The sequence below is a fragment of the Conger conger genome, chromosome 10 (assembly GCF_963514075.1).
Source record: "Conger conger chromosome 10, fConCon1.1, whole genome shotgun sequence".
Taxonomy (NCBI): domain Eukaryota; kingdom Metazoa; phylum Chordata; class Actinopteri; order Anguilliformes; family Congridae; genus Conger; species Conger conger.
In genome coordinates, this window is record NC_083769.1 from 7,842,241 (window position 1) to 7,866,211 (window position 23,971).

A 23,971-nucleotide genomic window follows, 5' to 3' on the forward strand; every position below is an offset into this window, starting at 1 on the left:
AGCTTACAGCACCTGGTATTCCCAGGCGGTCTCCCATCCAAGTACTAACCAGGCCCGACCCTGCTTAGCTTCCGAGATCAGACGAGATCGGGCGTATTCAGAGTGGTATGGCCGTAAGCAACAGTCACGGTGCAAAATGCGATATTTAAACTGGTGGCAATGATATGGCTGAGAACATACCACATTCAAACTTGCAACTGCGCTCTTGATATGAAAAAATGTACTTTAAATGTAAAGATACTTACCAAGGCATAAAAACTAATGAATCACCAACAAATGTATTTTAAGAAAAAAGTTTCCATTTGCTGAAAGCCTCAAATGGCAGGAAATTAAATTGATCAGCCCAAACACGAACATCAGCCTGCTCTAACATCAAGGTGTATCAGCACAGATCTCTGACAACATGCTACAGCCATGTACAATATCTACTCTGTGTCAAACAACATCTGATTGTTTAAGATTCAGATCAGTTTGTTTAAGATTCAAACCCCTCAAATAATTCATAATCTTAGAGTAATTTTGTATATTAAAGTTAGAGGAAAATGTACTCATTTTTCACTTTTCCAACATGTATCCTATTTGGGACCACATTTCTCGTATCAATCTTTCAACATAGCTTGTCCATAAAGTGTGTCTTAACATAGCAGACCTTTTTTAAACTGTAAATGGACATATACATAATTATTCATAGTTCTCAAAGTAATTGACCAATAAACAAAGTCATGGCTAACTAACTGTGCATTCACAGTCACTCAATGATAGTGTCACACACAAATCACTTTGATTCTCACTATGGGAATGAATGTTATAATGTTGCGTGTAATATAGTGCCCTCCATAATGACCAATAATTTATTTATTTGCCTCTTTAAATAACGTGGTTTTTCATACATTTTGGTTTCAGCATGTTGAAATGACAGCAGTGTGTACACAGTCAAAAAAATCTCAGAGTTTGGAGTTTGACAATTTATCTGCAACTCTGCAAATTTATCAAAATGTCGAATTTTGAGGTCTAATTCAAATGTAATAAAATGCACAGTCATTAGAAAAGGCACTTATAATCCTCAATTATGGACAAAATCAGTGGTCTTGTGTCAGGAACCTTTGGATTTAAATTGAGTTATGTTTGTGCAAAAAAAAAAAGTATCTCAATTTTTTATACTAATCTCTTTGGGGGTATCCATAAAATAAATGGTGCAACGTAGCTATACAAAAATCAGAAGTTGGTGAGCCCGATGCCATTATAGTAGACCTCGCAAATGGCATTGAGATTGGTTTTGAAATGGACGAGATATTGAGGTTCAAAATTAAAAGGCCAATATAAGAAGAATTTGAAAAACGATATAAAAAGGAATGAAATATCTCGCTAACAGACCTCAACATTCAGCACTAAAATGCCCTGACACAATCGGACAAGATGGGGCATATTCAGAGTGGTTTGGCCATAAGCACATGACATGGTGCTAAATTGAAGATTTATACTGGCAGCAATGATAGAGCTGAGAACATAGCATCGACAAACTTGCAACTCAAAAACTACTTTAAATGTAATGACACTGCCGTTTTACATAACTGTTTTACATAGGAATATTTCAAGTCCCGTAGAACGCAAGTGGCTTCAAGTCACTACGACCAAATGCCGAAATCGAATTCCCACAATGATGCTTGCTCCATACAAATAGTAAAAAAAAGTATTGGCCTAAGAGAGAAGCCAATATAACAGGAATTTGAAAAAAAAACATGATATAAAATTGAATTAGAAATCCTGGCCCAGCTGTAAAAAGGTAAAACGATAATACTGCATTTGGCATTGTGCAACAGCGCCCCCTGTGCAGACATCTTGGAAAAAAGCTCCGTCGTAATATCATCAAACAGACAGTTTCTACGGAATATCAGTACCGCACAGTAACTATGACCAATAATCGAGTAAAGTTTAGATTAGCATTCAAAGGAAATACTACAACCTGAAATATCTTACTAACAGGCACAAACCATCAAGACCAAAACGCTGTCAAGCAAAGCGAAGAATAACTGTCTTTGAACCAATGAATCAGGGGAGAGCGCGAACGCAGTCCCCCACTACCAGAAATTATGCAGTCGAGATTCCCACATTTGAGGAATTCGCAGGGGTCAGCACAGCCGGAGTGCAATGGCTGAGCCTCGCCCTGGGTGAACCTTTTCCTTTTAAAAGATTTTATTGTATCTTCACAGATATACAGTTTAAATCACGTTTACATTTTACATGGTCAAGGTTTTCCTCTTAAATATAAATAGTCACATACATAAATACACACATAAATAATTCACGACATAAAACACACACAAAAACCACATACTAACATCCATGGATACATAAAAAACATATAAAGCACATACAAATCTAAAACAGTAAAATGTAAGAAATTTTTATTGTTATTATTCTTATTATTATTCTTTTCTTTTTTTTTTTAAAGGCAAAGTCTTACAAAACCCCAGACCACAACCCAAAAAAGTACACAATTTTTCCTTTAAAACCAACCACTTTTGTACAGAACAGAATGTGTCTTTAACAATATCACACCACCCAGACCATTTACCAACACAAAGTACCTGGCTCCTGTGATCTGTCTCAGTCCAGGCCCACAGCGTCCCAAGCGTCTGCCCCCCACATGCTCCGCGCCTTCTCTCGTCCATGCCTCCTCCAGTCCCGCCTCATGTAGTCCTTTACGGAGGCCTTCGCGATCAGCCACGCCTCCTGTGGTGACAAGGCCCGGTCCTCCAACACGAGGAAAGACCTGCACGTCCAAAGGCCCCATCTGCAGGCGTTTAAAGACAGCCATGCTGTCCTCCCTTTAGGGCCTCCCAGCACTGTCCTGCCCCCACCAAACAACACCAGCTGCCCGTCTAAAATTCCTCCAGTCAGGAAAAACCGGAGCAGCGGTAGGGCCAGCCTCCAGAATCTCTGGGCGTACTCACAGTCCCACAGGGCGTGACGGACAGTCTCCGGCTCCAGGCAAGCTTCTCGGGGGCAGACCGCAGTCCTCGCCATTCGGCGTGCGTGCATCACTGCACGGACCGACAGGACGCCATGGGCGATTAGCCAGGCCATGTCTTTGTGTCGGTTAAACAGGTCCGGATGGGTCACCGCGCTCCAAATCCTCTCGGCTTGGCCTAGTGCCAGCCCGCGCACCGGACACATCGGATCCCTGGCCTGCACAAAAGAGAACAAAAGATGGTGAGAAGTTAAAACCTCCACTCCCTCCTTCTCCAACCCAAATCTTTTTAAAAAAGCCGGTACTGGCTGATAAAAACCGGGCGTAACAAAGGCGACCGGTACTGTCAGCGGCACTTTCACTATTTCCAGTCGCCTAAAATAACCCCCCATAAAAAACCGAACAAAGAAACCCGCTTTAGTAGACAAAGACACACATAAAGACACATGTAACGAGACAAACCTACACATTAAAAATCTATAAAAATCAGGGACCCCCCTCCCCCCTTGCCCTCCAGCTCTTTTCACCCACTCCCTCCGGATCCGTTCCCATCCCCCTCCCCATAAAAAACGAAAAACAATACGGTCCAGCCGAGACAGAACAGAACGTGACGGTACAAACACAACACCCACGAACAACAACAACGGCAACAACACAGACTTAATAATTAAAATTTTTCCCTCCATAGTCAATTGCCTCAACTGCCAGAACTGGACCTTTTTTTCCACTTTCTTTAAAATGTTTTCCCAATTGCTCCCTCCCAGTCCCTCTGAATCAAACTCTACCCCTAAAACTTTTATAACCCCCCCGCTCTCTTTTAAGGGGAGTTCCCGCCTCTCTGCCTCCCCCCACTGTCCATACAGTTTCACCACAGTCTTGTCTGTATTTAATTTTGCTCCCGATGCTTTCCCGTATAGTTCTGTTTTCTTTAAAATTCTGGTTACCGACACCCCATCCACTGTTAAAATGGTGACATCATCCATGTACAGGATACACCTGGCCTCCCTCCCCCCACCCCCTGGGATTTTCAGCCCCGAAATCCAGGTGTCCCTTCTCAGGACCTGTGCCAGTGGTTCCATGCAGCAGACGAACAGGAGAGGGGATAACGGGCACCCTTGGCGGACACCGCAGTTTACTGACACTGCACTACTCTGAAACCCGTTAACCAGGAAAGTGCTCTTCGCCCCAGCGTACAGCAGCCCCACCCGTGCTATGAACCTGGCCGGAAAACCCATTTTTTGCAGCACAGCGAACATGTACTGGTGCGAGACCCGATCATAAGCCTTTTCAAAATCTAAATTTACCACCGCTAGTCTACTCTGTCTGTCTCTCGCTAGACAGATGGCGTCTCTCACCAATACCAGGGCGTCTGTGATCCTCCTCCCCGGCACTGCACAGGCCTGATCTGGGTGTATCAGGCCCCCTAAAACACAACTCATTTTCATTGTTAAAATTTTTGAAAACAATTTAAAATCCAAATTTAACAAAGTAATCGGGCGCCAATTTTTTAAATCTGTTCTTTCCCCTTTCTTAAAAAGGAGAGTCACCAACCCATTTTTAAAACTGTGTGGTAACCTATCCAACTGATCAAATTCTTTAAAAACACAAAGCAAATCAGGGCCCACTACCTCCCAAAAAACCCGATAAAACTCCACTGGTAGTCCATCCATCCCTGGAGCCCTCCCACTTTTAAAAGACCCCAAACTGCTGTTTAGATCAGCCATTTTAAAATCTGCCTCCAAATCTGTTCCATCACCCACCACTTTTTCCAGAAAACTTAAAAATTCATTTTTCCCTTCCTCTAAAATCGTTTTTTCCCCAAATAATTCCTGATAAAAGGCCTCCACCACTCCTATCATCCCCTTCTGGTCAGATACTATGACCCCGTCCTCCCTCCTCAGGCCTTTCATTGCTACACCTTTTGCCATAATCTTTTTAAAAAAATATCGAGAGCAAGTCTCTCCCTCATCAATCTCCTTCTCCCTGCACCTAAACATGATTTCTCTGCCCCTTTTCTTTGACAGCGCTGCCATCTCCCGTTTCACCTCCCCCACCTCCTCCCGGAAATCAAAACCCCCTCTCAGTAGGGAGGAGTAGCGGTTCAGGCGTCTTTGGAGCCCTGCCCACACCCTCCTGTCCTTCTCCCTCCTCGCCTTACCTGCCCGCACAAAAAACACTTTAAATTTCTTTTTGGCCTCCTCCCACCACTCTGCCCGTGTATCGTAAAAACCCTGGAGTGTCTGCCAGTCCTGATACTGCTTTTTAAAAGCCATCACTACTGCTGGGTCCTCCAACAACCTGCAGTTCAGCTTCCAAACCCCGCTGCCGAAAGCTACTCCTGACTCCATAGTCAGGGAGCAGCGCAGCAGGGAATGGTCTGAGAAAAAGACCGGGTTCAGATCTGCCGTCTCACCGACAAAACCCCTTGCGAACAGGAAATCAATCCTTGACGCCCGGGACCCGTCATCACTGTGCCATGTAAACCCCTCTGGGCCTGGGTGCAACCTAGGATACATATCTAAAAGTTTAAAATCTTTAATTAAATTTTGCAAATAAAAGGAGGTTCTGTCCACCTCATATTTCTCTGCTGCCCCCCTCCGGCCACTCCTGTTTAAAACACAATTAAAATCTCCCGCCATTAAAACTGGAGCTCGGCCCATTAAATACTGAGGGAGGTCCTGCAGTTCCTCCCACCTGCTCTGCCTTTGCGGCGAACAATAAATATTAATTAAATTAAAAGGCACTCCACACATTTTTAGTACCACCATTAAAATTCTCCCGCTCCTCACAACTGTGTTTTCTACAATTTCAATTTTTTTGTTCTTTATTAGCACCGCCACACCGTCACATTTATTTTCCTCTGAGCCGCTCCACAGAGATGGCCCATGCGGCCACCTCTTCATCCAGGGCCCATAGGTGGTCCTGAAAGGCAACCAGCATTCTTGTAGGCAGATAATGTCTGCCTGCACTCCTTCCAGAAAAGCCAGGACAGACTGTGCCCTGTTTATTGCTCTCATGCTGCGCACATTTACTGTCGCAACAGAGAGGGACACCTGCTGAGAAGCCATTTTAAGGCTAACCAGGAGAGACAATAACCACATACATACACCTTCCATTCCACCACACATCATATCACCATCTTCTCCCCACCCCCTGGGTCACCAAAAAGTGACCCTTCAGTCAAAAGGGGTGACTCACATACATAGGGGGTCTGATTTGGGGAAGAGTCCCCATATACTGGAGACTCCCCCGACCCCTCACTGTCAGAGAGTTGGCCCATTAAATTCCACCTCTCCCTCACTCCTGGCCTCTGCTTCTTCCCTCCTCCTACCTCCTTATTTTCTTCAGCCGGCCGTTTAACTGCTCCTCCTTCCTCACCCCTGTCCTTCTCCTGCTCCTCTTCCAGATCTGAGCCCACCGTAACCATGGACTCTGCCTCAGAGTCTGAGTCAGCCTCCACCACCTCCCTTCTCTTCCCCACCCCTACAGGACTTTTTTCGGTGGCTTGTCGCGCTTTTACACCTACCTGCGAGTTCCCGTCTCCCTCCCCACCTTCAGGCTCCTCACTAGGCTGCTGGCCCCCACCACCTAAATCCTCCTTTTCCCCCTGCACCTCTCCTTCCCCCGCCTTCCCTGTTTCCCCCTTTTCCTCCCCCTTACCCTCCTCTCTTCCCTCACTCTCTCCATCTTGAGGCTTTTTCTCTGCCTCTCCCTCCTTACCTGTTTCCCCTCCAGCCTTCTTTGCCTCCCCCCCTTCCTCCTGCTGTTGTGCTCTGGAGGAAGGCCGCCCTCTCTTGGCCCTATTGGCGAAGGAGTCTGGGCAGTCCCTGAACATGTGGGAAGCCAACCCGCACAAATTGCATTTGCGGCCTGTTGGACACAGGGTTGCCTCATGGCCCACCTCCCTGCATTTTTGGCAAACAATTTTTTCACAGGCTTCCACCAAGTGCCCAAAAGCTCCACATCTGCGACACAACTTTGGTTGTCCCATATAATGGATTAGGCCGCGATTCTCCCCAAGTACAATCATTGACGGGGGGTGCCTCCACCCTCCAAATCCCGACGCATCAATTTGAAATTTTACCGGCACTCGCCAGCTCCCTGTCCAAATCCCATCCTCATCTTTAATTTTCATTGGTGAATCCCTCACCAAACAATACCTGCTCAACCAGGTCTCAATGTCTGAACAGTTTACCATTTCATTATACATTCTGACTATAATTACTTTTAAGGATTCGTCTGATAACCGTTCCATTGTGAAAATTTCGAACTTTTCCTTCACATTTTCAAACCGGTTCCAGAATTCACGTAACCCGTCCGAGGTCTTAAAACTTACATCGAAACCTTTGCCATGTGGAAGCACTAGCAGGCAATTAATATCCGCCGCCGAAAAATGAAGAATTCCCTTCAAAAATTTACGGGAAAAATCTAACCTTGATAGTTCGTACAGAACCCCGTCTTTCGGTTTTAAGTTAAACCGCACGCAGTGGTGCCTCGGAGTGCCGACTCGAGCAGCCGACATCCTTAAAGCAAACCCCGTGCACGAAACAGACAAACAATGAATTACAAAAGAGACAGAAATTTCAAAAAAGTAAAGAGAAAAACGAGCCCCGAAGGGCCTTACCCCTTAATCAGCTGCTGCTGATTAAAAGTCCGTCAACAGCAAGACCTACAACAAAGAAAAAACAAAATACATACAACAATTTTCAACAATTTAAATGCTATCTTAAAGACGCCGAAGCCCCAAAAGATTTTGATACTGCCGCACAGCAAGAAAGAAACACGTGATCACGGTATCTCCCCTGCCAGGTAAGTATGAGTTGTACACATCAGGGAAGGGAGTCCTACTCTTTAGCATACATTTTACACTGACGGGTACCACATTCTACCAGTCACTCGAGTGACCATTTCTTGCAACTTCAGCAAATCAGATGATTACCACTTTCAACCCAGTAAGTAGTTCAGATAGGTCAACTGTCTATTTTTTTCCACAATCACCTGATGTGCCTTTTTTTCTATCTTCCCACAATGCACCGGTATGAACTCCCCCAGTCAGAAAGAGTGCCCTGGATACATCACTGAATCCAGATCCCGTTTGGAGTTGTGCACTAAATGTTACAAACTACCATTCTTCAAGATACTGATGTAACAGACATCCCCAAATGGAATTACTGAGGGGTCATCTGATCTTTTGTTGGCAGCATTTGAATTAGTCTATATTTATTAGGAAAATGCACTCCACAACAACATCCTGAAAAGCCTGGTATTGCCTGGTGGTCCCTCGGAGTTCTACCCGAGCCCAGCCGTGCTTTGTACCACAGCCATTGCACTCCGGCTGTGCCGACTCCTGCAAATTCCCCGAATGTTGGCATTTTCGAATGCATAATCTCAGGGGGCTTAAAAAATATATAATGTACATGAATTGTTCAACATTGTGAAACAGCACCCCCTATACAAAACACCGTGGAAAAAGCTTACAGCACCTGGTATTCCCAGGCGGTCTCCCATCCAAGTACTAACCAGGCCCGACCCTGCTTAGCTTCCGAGATCAGACGAGATCGGGCGTATTCAGAGTGGTATGGCCGTAAGCAACAGCCGCGGTGCAAAATGCGATATTTAAACTGGTGGCAATGATATGGCTGAGAACATACCACATTCAAACTTGCAACTGCGCTCTTGATATGAAAAAATGTACTTTAAATGTAGAGATACTAACCAAGGCATAAAAACGATAAATGTATACCAACAAATGTATTTTAAGAAAAAAGTTTGCATTTGCTGAAAGCCTCAAAAGGCAGGAAATTAAATTCATCAGCCCAAACACGAACATCAGCCCGCTCTAACATCAAGGTGTATCAGCACAGACCTCTGACAACATGCTACAGCCATGTACAATATCTACTCTGTGTCAAACAACATCGGATTGTTCAACATTCAGATCGGATTGTTTAAGATTCAAACCCCTCAAATGATTCATAATCTTAGAGTAATTCTGCATATTAAAGTTAGAGGAAAATGTACTCATTTTGCACTTTTCCAACATGTGTCCTGTTTGGGACCACATTTCTCGTATCAATCTTTCAACATAGCTTGTCCATAAAGTGTGTCTTAACAAAGCAGACCTTTTTTAAACTGTAAATGGACATATACATAATTATTCATAGTTCTCAAAGTAATTGACCACTAAACAGAGTCATGGCTAACTAACTGTGCATTCACAGTCACTCAATGATAGTGTCACACACAAATCACTTTGATTCTCACTATGGGAATGAATGTTATAATGTTGCGTGTAATATAGTGCCCTCCATAATGACCAATCATTTATTTATTTGCCTCTTTAAATAACATGTGGTTTAAGTGCACATTGTCAGATTTTAACAAAGGACATGTTTCAAACATTTTGGTTTCGGCATGTTGAAATGACAGCAGTGTGTACACAGTCAAAAAAATCTCAGAGTTTGGAGTTTGACAATTTATCTGCAACTCTGCAAATTTATCAAAATGTCGAATTTTGAGGTCTAATTCAAATGTAATAAAATGCACAGTCATTAGAAAAGGCACTTATAATTCTCAATTATGGACAAAATCAGTGGTCTTGTGTCAGGAACCTTTGGATTTAAATTGAGTTATGTTTGTGCAAAAAAAAAAGTATCTTAATTTTTTTATACTAATCTCTTAGGGGTAATCCATAAAATAAATGGTGCAACGTAGCTATACAAAAATCAGAAGTCGGTGAGCCCGACGCCATTGCAGTAGACCTCCCAAATGGCATTGAGATTGGTTTTGAAATGGACGAGATATTGAGGTTCAAAATTGAAAGGCCAATATAAGAAGAATTTGAAAAACGATATAAAAAGGAATGAAATATCTCGCTAACAGACCTCAACATTCAGCACTAAAATGCCCTGACAAACACAATGGGACGAGATGGGGGCATATTCAGAGTGGTTTGGCCATAAGCACATGGCATGGTGCTAAATTGAAGATTTATACTGGCAGCAATGATAGGGCTGAGAACATAGCGTAGTCAAACTTGCAACTCAAAAACTACTTTAAATGTAATGACACTGCTGTTTTACATAATTGTTTTACATAGGAATATTTCAAGTCCCGTACAACGCAAGTGGCTTCAAGTCACTACGCCCAAATGCCGAAATCGAATTCCCACAACGATGCTCGCTCCATACAAATAGTAAGAAAGTATTGGCCTAAGAAAGAAGCCAATATGACAGGAATTTGAAAAACACCTGATATAAAATTGAATTGAAATCCTGGCCCAGCTGTAAAAAAGTAAAATGATAATACTGCGTTTGGCATAGTGCAACAGCGCCCCCTGTGCAAAGACATCTTGGAAAAAAGCTAACGGGACCAGGCTCCGTAGTAATGTCATCAAACAAACAAACGCGTTTGTACAAAATATTGTGCAGTAACTATGACCGACACTGGAGTAAAACTTATATTAATTAACAACCAAAGCAAATACTACAATCTGAAACATGTTACTAACGGATGACCTTCAGGATTAAAAACGCTCTGACAGGCAGAATAAAAAAGAACTGACTTTAAACCAATGAATCAGGGGAGAGCGCGAACGCAGTCCCCACTACCAGAAATTATGCAGTCGAGATTCCCACATTTGGGGAATTCGCAGGGGTCAGCACAGCCGGAGTGCAATGGCTGAGCCTCGCCCTGGGTGAACCACCTTCTTGATCATGGTATCTCCCCTGCCAGGTAAGTATGAGTTGTACACATCAGGGAAGGGAGTCCTACTCTTTAGCATACATTTTACACTGACGGGTACCACATTCTACCAGTCACTCGAGTGACCATTTCTTGCAACTTCAGCAAATCAGATGATTACCACTTTCAACCCAGTAAGTAGTTCAGATAGGTCAACTGTCTATTTTTTTCCACAATCACCTGATGTGCCTTTTTTTCTATCTTCCCACAATGCACCGGTATGAACTCCCCCAGTCAGAAAGAGTGCCCTGGATACATCACTGAATCCAGATCCCGTTTGGAGTTGTGCACTAAATGTTACAAACTACCATTCTTCAAGATACTGATGTAACAGACATCCCCAAATGGAATTACTGAGGGGTCATCTGATCTTTTGTTGGCAGCATTTGAATTAGTCTATATTTATTAGGAAAATGCACTCCACAACAACATCCTGAAAAGCCTGGTATTGCCTGGTGGTCCCTCGGAGTTCTACCCGAGCCCAGCCGTGCTTTGTACCACAGCCATTGCACTCCGGCTGTGCCGACTCCTGCAAATTCCCCGAATGTTGGCATTTTCGAATGCATAATCTCAGGGGGCTTAAAAAATATATAATGTACATGAATTGTTCAATATTGTGAAACAGCACCCCCTATACAAAACACCGTGGAAAAAGCTTACAGCACCTGGTATTCCCAGGCGGTCTCCCATCCAAGTACTAACCAGGCCCGACCCTGCTTAGCTTCCGAGATCAGACGAGATCGGGCGTATTCAGAGTGGTATGGCCGTAAGCAACAGCTGCGGTGCAAAATGCGATATTTAAACTGGTGGCAATGATATGGCTGAGAACATACCACATTCAAACTTGCAACTGCGCTCTTGATATGAAAAAATGTACTTTAAATGTAGAGATACTAACCAAGGCATAAAAACGATAAATGTATACCAACAAATGTATTTTAAGAAAAAAGTTTGCATTTGCTGAAAGCCTCAAAAGGCAGGAAATTAAATTCATCAGCCCAAACACGAACATCAGCCCGCTCTAACATCAAGGTGTATCAGCACAGACCTCTGACAACATGCTACAGCCATGTACAATATCTACTCTGTGTCAAACAACATCGGATTGTTCAACATTCAGATCGGATTGTTTAAGATTCAAACCCCTCAAATGATTCATAATCTTAGAGTAATTCTGCATATTAAAGTTACAGGAAAATGTACTCATTTTGCACTTTTCCAACATGTGTCCTGTTTGGGACCACATTTCTCGTATCAATCTTTCAACATAGCTTGTCCATAAAGTGTGTCTTAACAAAGCAGACCTTTTTTAAACTGTAAATGGACATATACATAATTATTCATAGTTCTCAAAGTAATTGACCACTAAACAGAGTCATGGCTAACTAACTGTGCATTCACCGTCACTCAATGATAGTGTCACACACAAATCACTTTGATTCTCACTATGGGAATGAATGTTATAATGTTGCGTGTAATATAGTGCCCTCCATAATGACCAATCATTTATTTATTTGCCTCTTTAAATAACATGTGGTTTAAGTGCACATTGTCAGATTTTAACAAAGGACATGTTTCAAACATTTTGGTTTCGGCATGTTGAAATGACAGCAGTGTGTACACAGTCAAAAAAATCTCAGAGTTTGGAGTTTGACAATTTATCTGCAACTCTGCAAATTTATCAAAATGTCGAATTTTGAGGTCTAATTCAAATGTAATAAAATGCACAGTCATTAGAAAAGGCACTTATAATTCTCAATTATGGACAAAATCAGTGGTCTTGTGTCAGGAACCTTTGGATTTAAATTGAGTTATGTTTGTGCAAAAAAAAAAGTATCTTAATTTTTTTATACTAATCTCTTAGGGGTAATCCATAAAATAAATGGTGCAACGTAGCTATACAAAAATCAGAAGTCGGTGAGCCCGACGCCATTGCAGTAGACCTCCCAAATGGCATTGAGATTGGTTTTGAAATGGACGAGATATTGAGGTTCAAAATTGAAAGGCCAATATAAGAAGAATTTGAAAAACGATATAAAAAGGAATGAAATATCTCGCTAACAGACCTCAACATTCAGCACTAAAATGCCCTGACAAACACAATGGGACGAGATGGGGGCATATTCAGAGTGGTTTGGCCATAAGCACATGGCATGGTGCTAAATTGAAGATTTATACTGGCAGCAATGATAGGGCTGAGAACATAGCGTAGTCAAACTTGCAACTCAAAAACTACTTTAAATGTAATGACACTGCTGTTTTACATAATTGTTTTACATAGGAATATTTCAAGTCCCGTACAACGCAAGTGGCTTCAAGTCACTACGCCCAAATGCCGAAATCGAATTCCCACAACGATGCTCGCTCCATACAAATAGTAAGAAAGTATTGGCCTAAGAAAGAAGCCAATATGACAGGAATTTGAAAAACACCTGATATAAAATTGAATTCGAAATCCTGGCCCAGCTGTAAAAAAGTAAAATGATAATACTGCGTTTGGCATAGTGCAACAGCGCCCCCTGTGCAAAGACATCTTGGAAAAAAGCTAACGGGACCAGGCTCCGTAGTAATGTCATCAAACAAACAAACGCGTTTGTACAAAATATTGTGCAGTAACTATGACCGACACTGGAGTAAAACTTATATTAATTAACAACCAAAGCAAATACTACAATCTGAAACATGTTACTAACGGATGACCTTCAGGATTAAAAACGCTCTGACAGGCAGAGTAAAAAAGAACTGACTTTAAACCAATGAATCAGGGGAGAGCGCGAACGCAGTCCCCACTACCAGAAATTATGCAGTCGAGATTCCCACATTTGGGGAATTCGCAGGGGTCAGCACAGCCGGAGTGCAATGGCTGAGCCTCGCCCTGGGTGAACCACCTTCTTGATCATGGTATCTCCCCTGCCAGGTAAGTATGAGTTGTACACATCAGGGAAGGGAGTCCTACTCTTTAGCATACATTTTACACTGACGGGTACCACATTCTACCAGTCACTCGAGTGACCATTTCTTGCAACTTCAGCAAATCAGATGATTACCACTTTCAACCCAGTAAGTAGTTCAGATAGGTCAACTGTCTATTTTTTTCCACAATCACCTGATGTGCCTTTTTTTCTATCTTCCCACAATGCACCGGTATGAACTCCCCCAGTCAGAAAGAGTGCCCTGGATACATCACTGAATCCAGATCCCGTTTGGAGTTGTGCACTAAATGTTACAAACTACCATTCTTCAAGATACTGATGTAACAGACATCCCCAAATGGAATTACTGAGGGGTCATCTGATCTTTTGTTGGCAGCATTTGAATTAGTCTATATTTATTAGGAAAATGCACTCCACAACAACATCCTGAAAAGCCTGGTATTGCCTGGTGGTCCCTCGGAGTTCTACCCGAGCCCAGCCGTGCTTTGTACCACAGCCATTGCACTCCGGCTGTGCCGACTCCTGCAAATTCCCCGAATGTTGGCATTTTCGAATGCATAATCTCAGGGGGCTTAAAAAATATATAATGTACATGAATTGTTCAACATTGTGAAACAGCACCCCCTATACAAAACACCGTGGAAAAAGCTTACAGCACCTGGTATTCCCAGGCGGTCTCCCATCCAAGTACTAACCAGGCCCGACCCTGCTTAGCTTCCGAGATCAGACGAGATCAGGCGTATTCAGAGTGGTATGGCCGTAAGCAACAGCCGCGGTGCAAAATGCGATATTTAAACTGGTGGCAATGATATGGCTGAGAACATACCACATTCAAACTTGCAACTGCGCTCTTGATATGAAAAAATGTACTTTAAATGTAGAGATACTAACCAAGGCATAAAAACGATAAATGTATACCAACAAATGTATTTTAAGAAAAAAGTTTGCATTTGCTGAAAGCCTCAAAAGACAGGAAATTAAATTCATCAGCCCAAACACGAACATCAAGGTGTATCAGCACAGACCTCTGACAACATGCTACAGCCATGTACAATATCTACTCTGTGTCAAACAACATCGGATTGTTCAACATTCAGATCGGATTGTTTAAGATTCAAACCCCTCAAATGATTCATAATCTTAGAGTAATTCTGCATATTAAAGTTAGAGGAAAATGTACTCATTTTGCACTTTTCCAACATGTGTCCTGTTTGGGACCACATTTCTCGTATCAATCTTTCAACATAGCTTGTCCATAAAGTGTGTCTTAACAAAGCAGACCTTTTTTAAACTGTAAATGGACATATACATAATTATTCATAGTTCTCAAAGTAATTGACCACTAAACAGAGTCATGGCTAACTAACTGTGCATTCACAGTCACTCAATGATAGTGTCACACACAAATCACTTTGATTCTCACTATGGGAATGAATGTTATAATGTTGCGTGTAATATAGTGCCCTCCATAATGACCAATCATTTATTTATTTGCCTCTTTAAATAACATGTGGTTTAAGTGCACATTGTCAGATTTTAACAAAGGACATGTTTCAAACATTTTGGTTTCGGCATGTTGAAATGACAGCAGTGTGTACACAGTCAAAAAAATCTCAGAGTTTGGAGTTTGACAATTTATCTGCAACTCTGCAAATTTATCAAAATGTCGAATTTTGAGGTCTAATTCAAATGTAATAAAATGCACAGTCATTAGAAAAGGCACTTATAATTCTCAATTATGGACAAAATCAGTGGTCTTGTGTCAGGAACCTTTGGATTTAAATTGAGTTATGTTTGTGCAAAAAAAAAAGTATCTTAATTTTTTTATACTAATCTCTTAGGGGTAATCCATAAAATAAATGGTGCAACGTAGCTATACAAAAATCAGAAGTCGGTGAGCCCGACGCCATTGCAGTAGACCTCCCAAATGGCATTGAGATTGGTTTTGAAATGGACGAGATATTGAGGTTCAAAATTGAAAGGCCAATATAAGAAGAATTTGAAAAACGATATAAAAAGGAATGAAATATCTCGCTAACAGACCTCAACATTCAGCACTAAAATGCCCTGACAAACACAATGGGACGAGATGGGGGCATATTCAGAGTGGTTTGGCCATAAGCACATGGCATGGTGCTAAATTGAAGATTTATACTGGCAGCAATGATAGGGCTGAGAACATAGCGTAGTCAAACTTGCAACTCAAAAACTACTTTAAATGTAATGACACTGCTGTTTTACATAATTGTTTTACATAGGAATATTTCAAGTCCCGTACAACGCAAGTGGCTTCAAGTCACTACGCCCAAATGCCGAAATCGAATTCCCACAACGATGCTCGCTCCATACAAATAGTAAGAAAGTATTGGCCTAAGAAAGAAGCCAATATGACAGGAATTTGAAAAACACCTGATATAAAATTGAATTCGAAATCCTGGCCCAGCTGTAAAAAAGTAAAATGATAATACTGCGTTTGGCATAGTGCAACAGCGCCCCCTGTGCAAAGACATCTTGGAAAAAAGCTAACGGGACCAGGCTCCGTAGTAATGTCATCAAACAAACAAACGCGTTTGTACAAAATATTGTGCAGTAACTATGACCGACACTGGAGTAAAACTTATATTAATTAACAACCAAAGCAAATACTACAATCTGAAACATGTTACTAACGGATGACCTTCAGGATTAAAAACGCTCTGACAGGCAGAGTAAAAAAGAACTGACTTTAAACCAATGAATCAGGGGAGAGCGCGAACGCAGTCCCCACTACCAGAAATTATGCAGTCGAGATTCCCACATTTGGGGAATTCGCAGGGGTCAGCACAGCCGGAGTGCAATGGCTGAGCCTCGCCCTGGGTGAACCACCTTCTTGATCATGGTATCTCCCCTGCCAGGTAAGTATGAGTTGTACACATCAGGGAAGGGAGTCCTACTCTTTAGCATACATTTTACACTGACGGGTACCACATTCTACCAGTCACTCGAGTGACCATTTCTTGCAACTTCAGCAAATCAGATGATTACCACTTTCAACCCAGTAAGTAGTTCAGATAGGTCAACTGTCTATTTTTTTCCACAATCACCTGATGTGCCTTTTTTTCTATCTTCCCACAATGCACCGGTATGAACTCCCCCAGTCAGAAAGAGTGCCCTGGATACATCACTGAATCCAGATCCCGTTTGGAGTTGTGCACTAAATGTTACAAACTACCATTCTTCAAGATACTGATGTAACAGACATCCCCAAATGGAATTACTGAGGGGTCATCTGATCTTTTGTTGGCAGCATTTGAATTAGTCTATATTTATTAGGAAAATGCACTCCACAACAACATCCTGAAAAGCCTGGTATTGCCTGGTGGTCCCTCGGAGTTCTACCCGAGCCCAGCCGTGCTTTGTACCACAGCCATTGCACTCCGGCTGTGCCGACTCCTGCAAATTCCCCGAATGTTGGCATTTTCGAATGCATAATCTCAGGGGGCTTAAAAAATATATAATGTACATGAATTGTTCAACATTGTGAAACAGCACCCCCTATACAAAACACCGTGGAAAAAGCTTACAGCACCTGGTATTCCCAGGCGGTCTCCCATCCAAGTACTAACCAGGCCCGACCCTGCTTAGCTTCCGAGATCAGACGAGATCAGGCGTATTCAGAGTGGTATGGCCGTAAGCAACAGCCGCGGTGCAAAATGCGATATTTAAACTGGTGGCAATGATATGGCTGAGAACATACCACATTCAAACTTGCAACTGCGCTCTTGATATGAAAAAATGTACTTTAAATGTAGAGATACTAACCAAGGCATAAAAACGATAAATGTATACCAACAAATGTATTTTAAGAAAAAAGTTTGCATTTGCTGAAAGCCTCAAAAGACAGGAAATTAAATTCATCAGCCCAAACACGAACATCAAGGTGTATCAGCACAGACCTCTGACAACATGCTACAGCCATGTACAATATCTACTCTGTGTCAAACAACATCGGATTGTTCAACATTCAGATCGGATTGTTTAAGATTCAAACCCCTCAAATGATTCATAATCTTAGAGTAATTCTGCATATTAAAGTTAGAGGAAAATGTACTCATTTTGCACTTTTCCAACATGTGTCCTGTTTGGGACCACATTTCTCGTATCAATCTTTCAACATAGCTTGTCCATAAAGTGTGTCTTAACATAGCAGACCTTTTTTAAACTGTAAATGGACATATACATAATTATTCATAGTTCTCAAAGTAATTGACCACTAAACAGAGTCATGGCTAACTAACTGTGCATTCACAGTCACTCAATGATAGTGTCACACACAAATCACTTTGATTCTCACTATGGGAATGAATGTTATAATGTTGCGTGTAATATAGTGCCCTCCATAATGACCAATCATTTATTTATTTGCCTCTTTAAATAACATGTGGTTTAAGTGCACATTGTCAGATTTTAACAAAGGACATGTTTCAAACATTTTGGTTTCGGCATGTTGAAATGACAGCAGTGTGTACACAGTCAAAAAAATCTCAGAGTTTGGAGTTTGACAATTTATCTGCAACTCTGCAAATTTATCAAAATGTCGAATTTTGAGGTCTAATTCAAATGTAATAAAATGCACAGTCATTAGAAAAGGCACTTATAATTCTCAATTATGGACAAAATCAGTGGTCTTGTGTCAGGAACCTTTGGATTTAAATTGAGTTATGTTTGTGCAAAAAAAAAAGTATCTTAATTTTTTTATACTAATCTCTTAGGGGTAATCCATAAAATAAATGGTGCAACGTAGCTATACAAAAATCAGAAGTCGGTGAGCCCGACGCCATTGCAGTAGACCTCCCAAATGGCATTGAGATTGGTTTTGAAATGGACGAGATATTGAGGTTCAAAATTGAAAGGCCAATATAAGAAGAATTTGAAAAATGATATAAAAAGGAATGAAATATCTCGCTAACAGACCTCAACATTCAGCACTAAAATGCCCTGACAAACACAATGGGACGAGATGGGGGCATATTCAGAGTGGTTTGGCCATAAGCACATGGCATGGTGCTAAATTGAAGATTTATACTGGCAGCAATGATAGGGCTGAGAACATAGCGTAGTCAAACTTGCAACTCAAAAACTACTTTAAATGTAATGACACTGCTGTTTTACATAATTGTTTTACATAGGAATATTTCAAGTCCCGTACAACGCAAGTGGCTTCAAGTCACTACGCCCAAATGCCGAAATCGAATTCCCACAACGATGCTCGCTCCATACAAATAGTAAGAAAGTATTGGCCTAAGAAAGAAGCCAATATGACAGGAATTTGAAAAACACCTGATATAAAATTGAATTCGAAATCCTGGCCCAGCTGTAAAAAAGTAAAATGATAATACTGCGTTTGGCATAGTGCAACAGCGCCCCCTGTGCAAAGACATCTTGGAAAAAAGCTAACGGGACCAGGCTCCGTAGTAATGTCATCAAACAAACAAACGCGTTTGTACAAAATATTGTGCAGTAACTATGACCGACACTGGAGTAAAACTTATATTAATTAACAACCAAAGCAAATACTACAATCTGAAACATGTTACTAACGGATGACCTTCAGGATTAAAAACGCTCTGACAGGCAGAGTAAAAAAGAACTGACTTTAAACCAATGAATCAGGGGAGAGCGCGAACGCAGTCCCCACTACCAGAAATTATGCAGTCGAGATTCCCACATTTGGGGAATTCGCAGGGGTCAGCACAGCCGGAGTGCAATGGCTGAGCCTCGCCCTGGGTGAACCACCTTCTTGATCATGGTATCTCCCCTGCCAGGTAAGTATGAGTTGTACACATCAGGGAAGGGAGTCCTACTCTTTAGCATACATTTTACACTGACGGGTACCACATTCTACCAGTCACTCGAGTGACCATTTCTTGCAACTTCAGCAAATCAGATGATTACCACTTTCAACCCAGTAAGTAGTTCAGATAGGTCAACTGTCTATTTTTTTCCACAATCACCTGATGTGCCTTTTTTTCTATCTTCCCACAATGCACCGGTATGAACTCCCCCAGTCAGAAAGAGTGCCCTGGATACATCACTGAATCCAGATCCCGTTTGGAGTTGTGCACTAAATGTTACAAACTACCATTCTTCAAGATACTGATGTAACAGACATCCCCAAATGGAATTACTGAGGGGTCATCTGATCTTTTGTTGGCAGCATTTGAATTAGTCTATATTTATTAGGAAAATGCACTCCACAACAACATCCTGAAAAGCCTGGTATTGCCTGGTGGTCCCTCGGAGTTCTACCCGAGCCCAGCCGTGCTTTGTACCACAGCCATTGCACTCCGGCTGTGCCGACTCCTGCAAATTCCCCGAATGTTGGCATTTTCGAATGCATAATCTCAGGGGGCTTAAAAAATATATAATGTACATGAATTGTTCAACATTGTGAAACAGCACCCCCTATACAAAACACCGTGGAAAAAGCTTACAGCACCTGGTATTCCCAGGCGGTCTCCCATCCAAGTACTAACCAGGCCCGACCCTGCTTAGCTTCCGAGATCAGACGAGATCGGGCGTATTCAGAGTGGTATGGCCGTAAGCAACAGCCGCGGTGCAAAATGCGATATTTAAACTGGTGGCAATGATATGGCTGAGAACATACCACATTCAAACTTGCAACTGCGCTCTTGATATGAAAAAATGTACTTTAAATGTAGAGATACTAACCAAGGCATAAAAACGATAAATGTATACCAACAAATGTATTTTAAGAAAAAAGTTTGCATTTGCTGAAAGCCTCAAAAGACAGGAAATTAAATTCATCAGCCCAAACACGAACATCAGCCCGCTCTAACATCAAGGTGTATCAGCACAGACCTCTGACAACATGCTACAGCCATGTACAATATCTACTCTGTGTCAAACAACATCGGATTGTTCAACATTCAGATCGGATTGTTTAAGATTCAAACCCCTCAAATGATTCATAATCTTAGAGTAATTCTGCATATTAAAGTTAGAGGAAAATGTACTCATTTTGCACTTTTCCAACATGTGTCCTGTTTGGGACCACATTTCTCGTATCAATCTTTCAACATAGCTTGTCCATAAAGTGTGTCTTAACATAGCAGACCTTTTTTAAACTGTAAATGGACATATACATAATTATTCATAGTTCTCAAAGTAATTGACCACTAAACAGAGTCATGGCTAACTAACTGTGCATTCACAGTCACTCAATGATAGTGTCACACACAAATCACTTTGATTCTCACTATGGGAATGAATGTTATAATGTTGCGTGTAATATAGTGCCCTCCATAATGACCAATCATTTATTTATTTGCCTCTTTAAATAACATGTGGTTTAAGTGCACATTGTCAGATTTTAACAAAGGACATGTTTCAAACATTTTGGTTTCGGCATGTTGAAATGACAGCAGTGTGTACACAGTCAAAAAAATCTCAGAGTTTGGAGTTTGACAATTTATCTGCAACTCTGCAAATTTATCAAAATGTCGAATTTTGAGGTCTAATTCAAATGTAATAAAATGCACAGTCATTAGAAAAGGCACTTATAATTCTCAATTATGGACAAAATCAGTGGTCTTGTGTCAGGAACCTTTGGATTTAAATTGAGTTATGTTTGTGCAAAAAAAAAAGTATCTTAATTTTTTTATACTAATCTCTTAGGGGTAATCCATAAAATAAATGGTGCAACGTAGCTATACAAAAATCAGAAGTCGGTGAGCCCGACGCCATTGCAGTAGACCTCCCAAATGGCATTGAGATTGGTTTTGAAATGGACGAGATATTGAGGTTCAAAATTGAAAGGCCAATATAAGAAGAATTTGAAAAACGATATAAAAAGGAATGAAATATCTCGCTAACAGACCTCAACATTCAGCACTAAAATGCCCTGACAAACACAATGGGACGAGATGGGGGCATATTCAGAGTGGTTTGGCCATAAGCACATGGCATGGTGCTAAATTGAAGATTTATACTGGCAGCAATGATAGGGCTGAGAACATAGCGTAGTCAAACTTGCAACTCAAAAACTACTTTAAATGTAATGACACTGCTGTTTTACATAATTGTTTTACATAGGAATATTTCAAGTCCCGTACAACGCAAGTGGCTTCAAGTCACTACGCCCAAATGCCGAAATCGAATTCCCACAACGATGCTCGCTCCATACAAATAGTAAGAAAGTATTGGCCTAAGAAAGAAGCCAATATGACAGGAATTTGAAAAACACCTGATATAAAATTGAATTCGAAATCCTGGCCCAGCTGTAAAAAAGTAAAATGATAATACTGCGTTTGGCATAGTGCAACAGCGCCCCCTGTGCAAAGACATCTTGGAAAAAAGCTAACGGGACCAGGCTCCGTAGTAATGTCATCAAACAAACAAACGCGTTTGTACAAAATATTGTGCAGTAACTATGACCGACACTGGAGTAAAACTTATATTAATTAACAACCAAAGCAAATACTACAATCTGAAACATGTTACTAACGGATGACCTTCAGGATTAAAAACGCTCTGACAGGCAGAGTAAAAAAGAACTGACTTTAAACCAATGAATCAGGGGAGAGCGCGAACGCAGTCCCCACTACCAGAAATTATGCAGTCGAGATTCCCACATTTGGGGAATTCGCAGGGGTCAGCACAGCCGGAGTGCAATGGCTGAGCCTCGCCCTGGGTGAACCACCTTCTTGATCATGGTATCTCCCCTGCCAGGTAAGTATGAGTTGTACACATCAGGGAAGGGAGTCCTACTCTTTAGCATACATTTTACACTGACGGGTACCACATTCTACCAGTCACTCGAGTGACCATTTCTTGCAACTTCAGCAAATCAGATGATTACCACTTTCAACCCAGTAAGTAGTTCAGATAGGTCAACTGTCTATTTTTTTCCACAATCACCTGATGTGCCTTTTTTTCTATCTTCCCACAATGCACCGGTATGAACTCCCCCAGTCAGAAAGAGTGCCCTGGATACATCACTGAATCCAGATCCCGTTTGGAGTTGTGCACTAAATGTTACAAACTACCATTCTTCAAGATACTGATGTAACAGACATCCCCAAATGGAATTACTGAGGGGTCATCTGATCTTTTGTTGGCAGCATTTGAATTAGTCTATATTTATTAGGAAAATGCACTCCACAACAACATCCTGAAAAGCCTGGTATTGCCTGGTGGTCCCTCGGAGTTCTACCCGAGCCCAGCCGTGCTTTGTACCACAGCCATTGCACTCCGGCTGTGCCGACTCCTGCAAATTCCCCGAATGTTGGCATTTTCGAATGCATAATCTCAGGGGGCTTAAAAAATATATAATGTACATGAATTGTTCAACATTGTGAAACAGCACCCCCTATACAAAACACCGTGGAAAAAGCTTACAGCACCTGGTATTCCCAGGCGGTCTCCCATCCAAGTACTAACCAGGCCCGACCCTGCTTAGCTTCCGAGATCAGACGAGATCGGGCGTATTCAGAGTGGTATGGCCGTAAGCAACAGCCGCGGTGCAAAATGCGATATTTAAACTGGTGGCAATGATATGGCTGAGAACATACCACATTCAAACTTGCAACTGCGCTCTTGATATGAAAAAATGTACTTTAAATGTAGAGATACTAACCAAGGCATAAAAACGATAAATGTATACCAACAAATGTATTTTAAGAAAAAAGTTTGCATTTGCTGAAAGCCTCAAAAGACAGGAAATTAAATTCATCAGCCCAAACACGAACATCAGCCCGCTCTAACATCAAGGTGTATCAGCACAGACCTCTGACAACATGCTACAGCCATGTACAATATCTACTCTGTGTCAAACAACATCGGATTGTTCAACATTCAGATCGGATTGTTTAAGATTCAAACCCCTCAAATGATTCATAATCTTAGAGTAATTCTGCATATTAAAGTTAGAGGAAAATGTACTCATTTTGCACTTTTCCAACATGTGTCCTGTTTGGGACCACATTTCTCGTATCAATCTTTCAACATAGCTTGTCCATAAAGTGTGTCTTAACATAGCAGACCTTTTTTAAACTGTAAATGGACATATACATAATTATTCATAGTTCTCAAAGTAATTGACCACTAAACAGAGTCATGGCTAACTAACTGTGCATTCACAGTCACTCAATGATAGTGTCACACACAAATCACTTTGATTCTCACTATGGGAATGAATGTTATAATGTTGCGTGTAATATAGTGCCCTCCATAATGACCAATCATTTATTTATTTGCCTCTTTAAATAACATGTGGTTTAAGTGCACATTGTCAGATTTTAACAAAGGACATGTTTCAAACATT

The 23,971-nt window shown here is 41.5% G+C and overlaps 12 non-coding genes and 1 pseudogene across 12 annotated transcripts; all 13 read right to left on the minus strand.

Moving 5' to 3' along the window:
* Nucleotides 1-119, minus strand: LOC133139792 (5S ribosomal RNA). The gene has a single exon (XR_009709953.1). It is a non-coding gene; the product is annotated as a 5S ribosomal RNA (ribosomal RNA).
* Nucleotides 120-2,050: 1,931 nt separating this feature from the next.
* Nucleotides 2,051-2,191, minus strand: LOC133139741 (U1 spliceosomal RNA; annotated as a pseudogene).
* A 6,251-nt stretch (nt 2,192-8,442) lies between these two features.
* LOC133139793 (5S ribosomal RNA) lies at nt 8,443-8,561 on the minus strand. The gene has a single exon (XR_009709954.1). It is a non-coding gene; the product is annotated as a 5S ribosomal RNA (ribosomal RNA).
* A 1,990-nt stretch (nt 8,562-10,551) lies between these two features.
* Nucleotides 10,552-10,713, minus strand: LOC133139715 (U1 spliceosomal RNA). Its single transcript, XR_009709886.1, has one exon. It is a non-coding gene; the product is annotated as a U1 spliceosomal RNA (small nuclear RNA).
* A 654-nt stretch (nt 10,714-11,367) lies between these two features.
* On the minus strand, nt 11,368-11,486 carry LOC133139794 (5S ribosomal RNA). Its single transcript, XR_009709955.1, has one exon. It is a non-coding gene; the product is annotated as a 5S ribosomal RNA (ribosomal RNA).
* A 1,991-nt stretch (nt 11,487-13,477) lies between these two features.
* LOC133139716 (U1 spliceosomal RNA) lies at nt 13,478-13,639 on the minus strand. The gene has a single exon (XR_009709887.1). It is a non-coding gene; the product is annotated as a U1 spliceosomal RNA (small nuclear RNA).
* A 654-nt stretch (nt 13,640-14,293) lies between these two features.
* LOC133139657 (5S ribosomal RNA) lies at nt 14,294-14,412 on the minus strand. The gene has a single exon (XR_009709831.1). It is a non-coding gene; the product is annotated as a 5S ribosomal RNA (ribosomal RNA).
* A 1,975-nt stretch (nt 14,413-16,387) lies between these two features.
* Nucleotides 16,388-16,549, minus strand: LOC133139717 (U1 spliceosomal RNA). Its single transcript, XR_009709888.1, has one exon. It is a non-coding gene; the product is annotated as a U1 spliceosomal RNA (small nuclear RNA).
* Nucleotides 16,550-17,203: 654 nt separating this feature from the next.
* On the minus strand, nt 17,204-17,322 carry LOC133139658 (5S ribosomal RNA). Its single transcript, XR_009709832.1, has one exon. It is a non-coding gene; the product is annotated as a 5S ribosomal RNA (ribosomal RNA).
* A 1,975-nt stretch (nt 17,323-19,297) lies between these two features.
* Nucleotides 19,298-19,459, minus strand: LOC133139719 (U1 spliceosomal RNA). Its single transcript, XR_009709890.1, has one exon. It is a non-coding gene; the product is annotated as a U1 spliceosomal RNA (small nuclear RNA).
* Nucleotides 19,460-20,113: 654 nt separating this feature from the next.
* Nucleotides 20,114-20,232, minus strand: LOC133139796 (5S ribosomal RNA). Its single transcript, XR_009709957.1, has one exon. It is a non-coding gene; the product is annotated as a 5S ribosomal RNA (ribosomal RNA).
* A 1,991-nt stretch (nt 20,233-22,223) lies between these two features.
* Nucleotides 22,224-22,385, minus strand: LOC133139720 (U1 spliceosomal RNA). The gene has a single exon (XR_009709891.1). It is a non-coding gene; the product is annotated as a U1 spliceosomal RNA (small nuclear RNA).
* A 654-nt stretch (nt 22,386-23,039) lies between these two features.
* On the minus strand, nt 23,040-23,158 carry LOC133139797 (5S ribosomal RNA). Its single transcript, XR_009709958.1, has one exon. It is a non-coding gene; the product is annotated as a 5S ribosomal RNA (ribosomal RNA).
* Between the last annotated feature and the right edge of the window lie 813 nt (nt 23,159-23,971).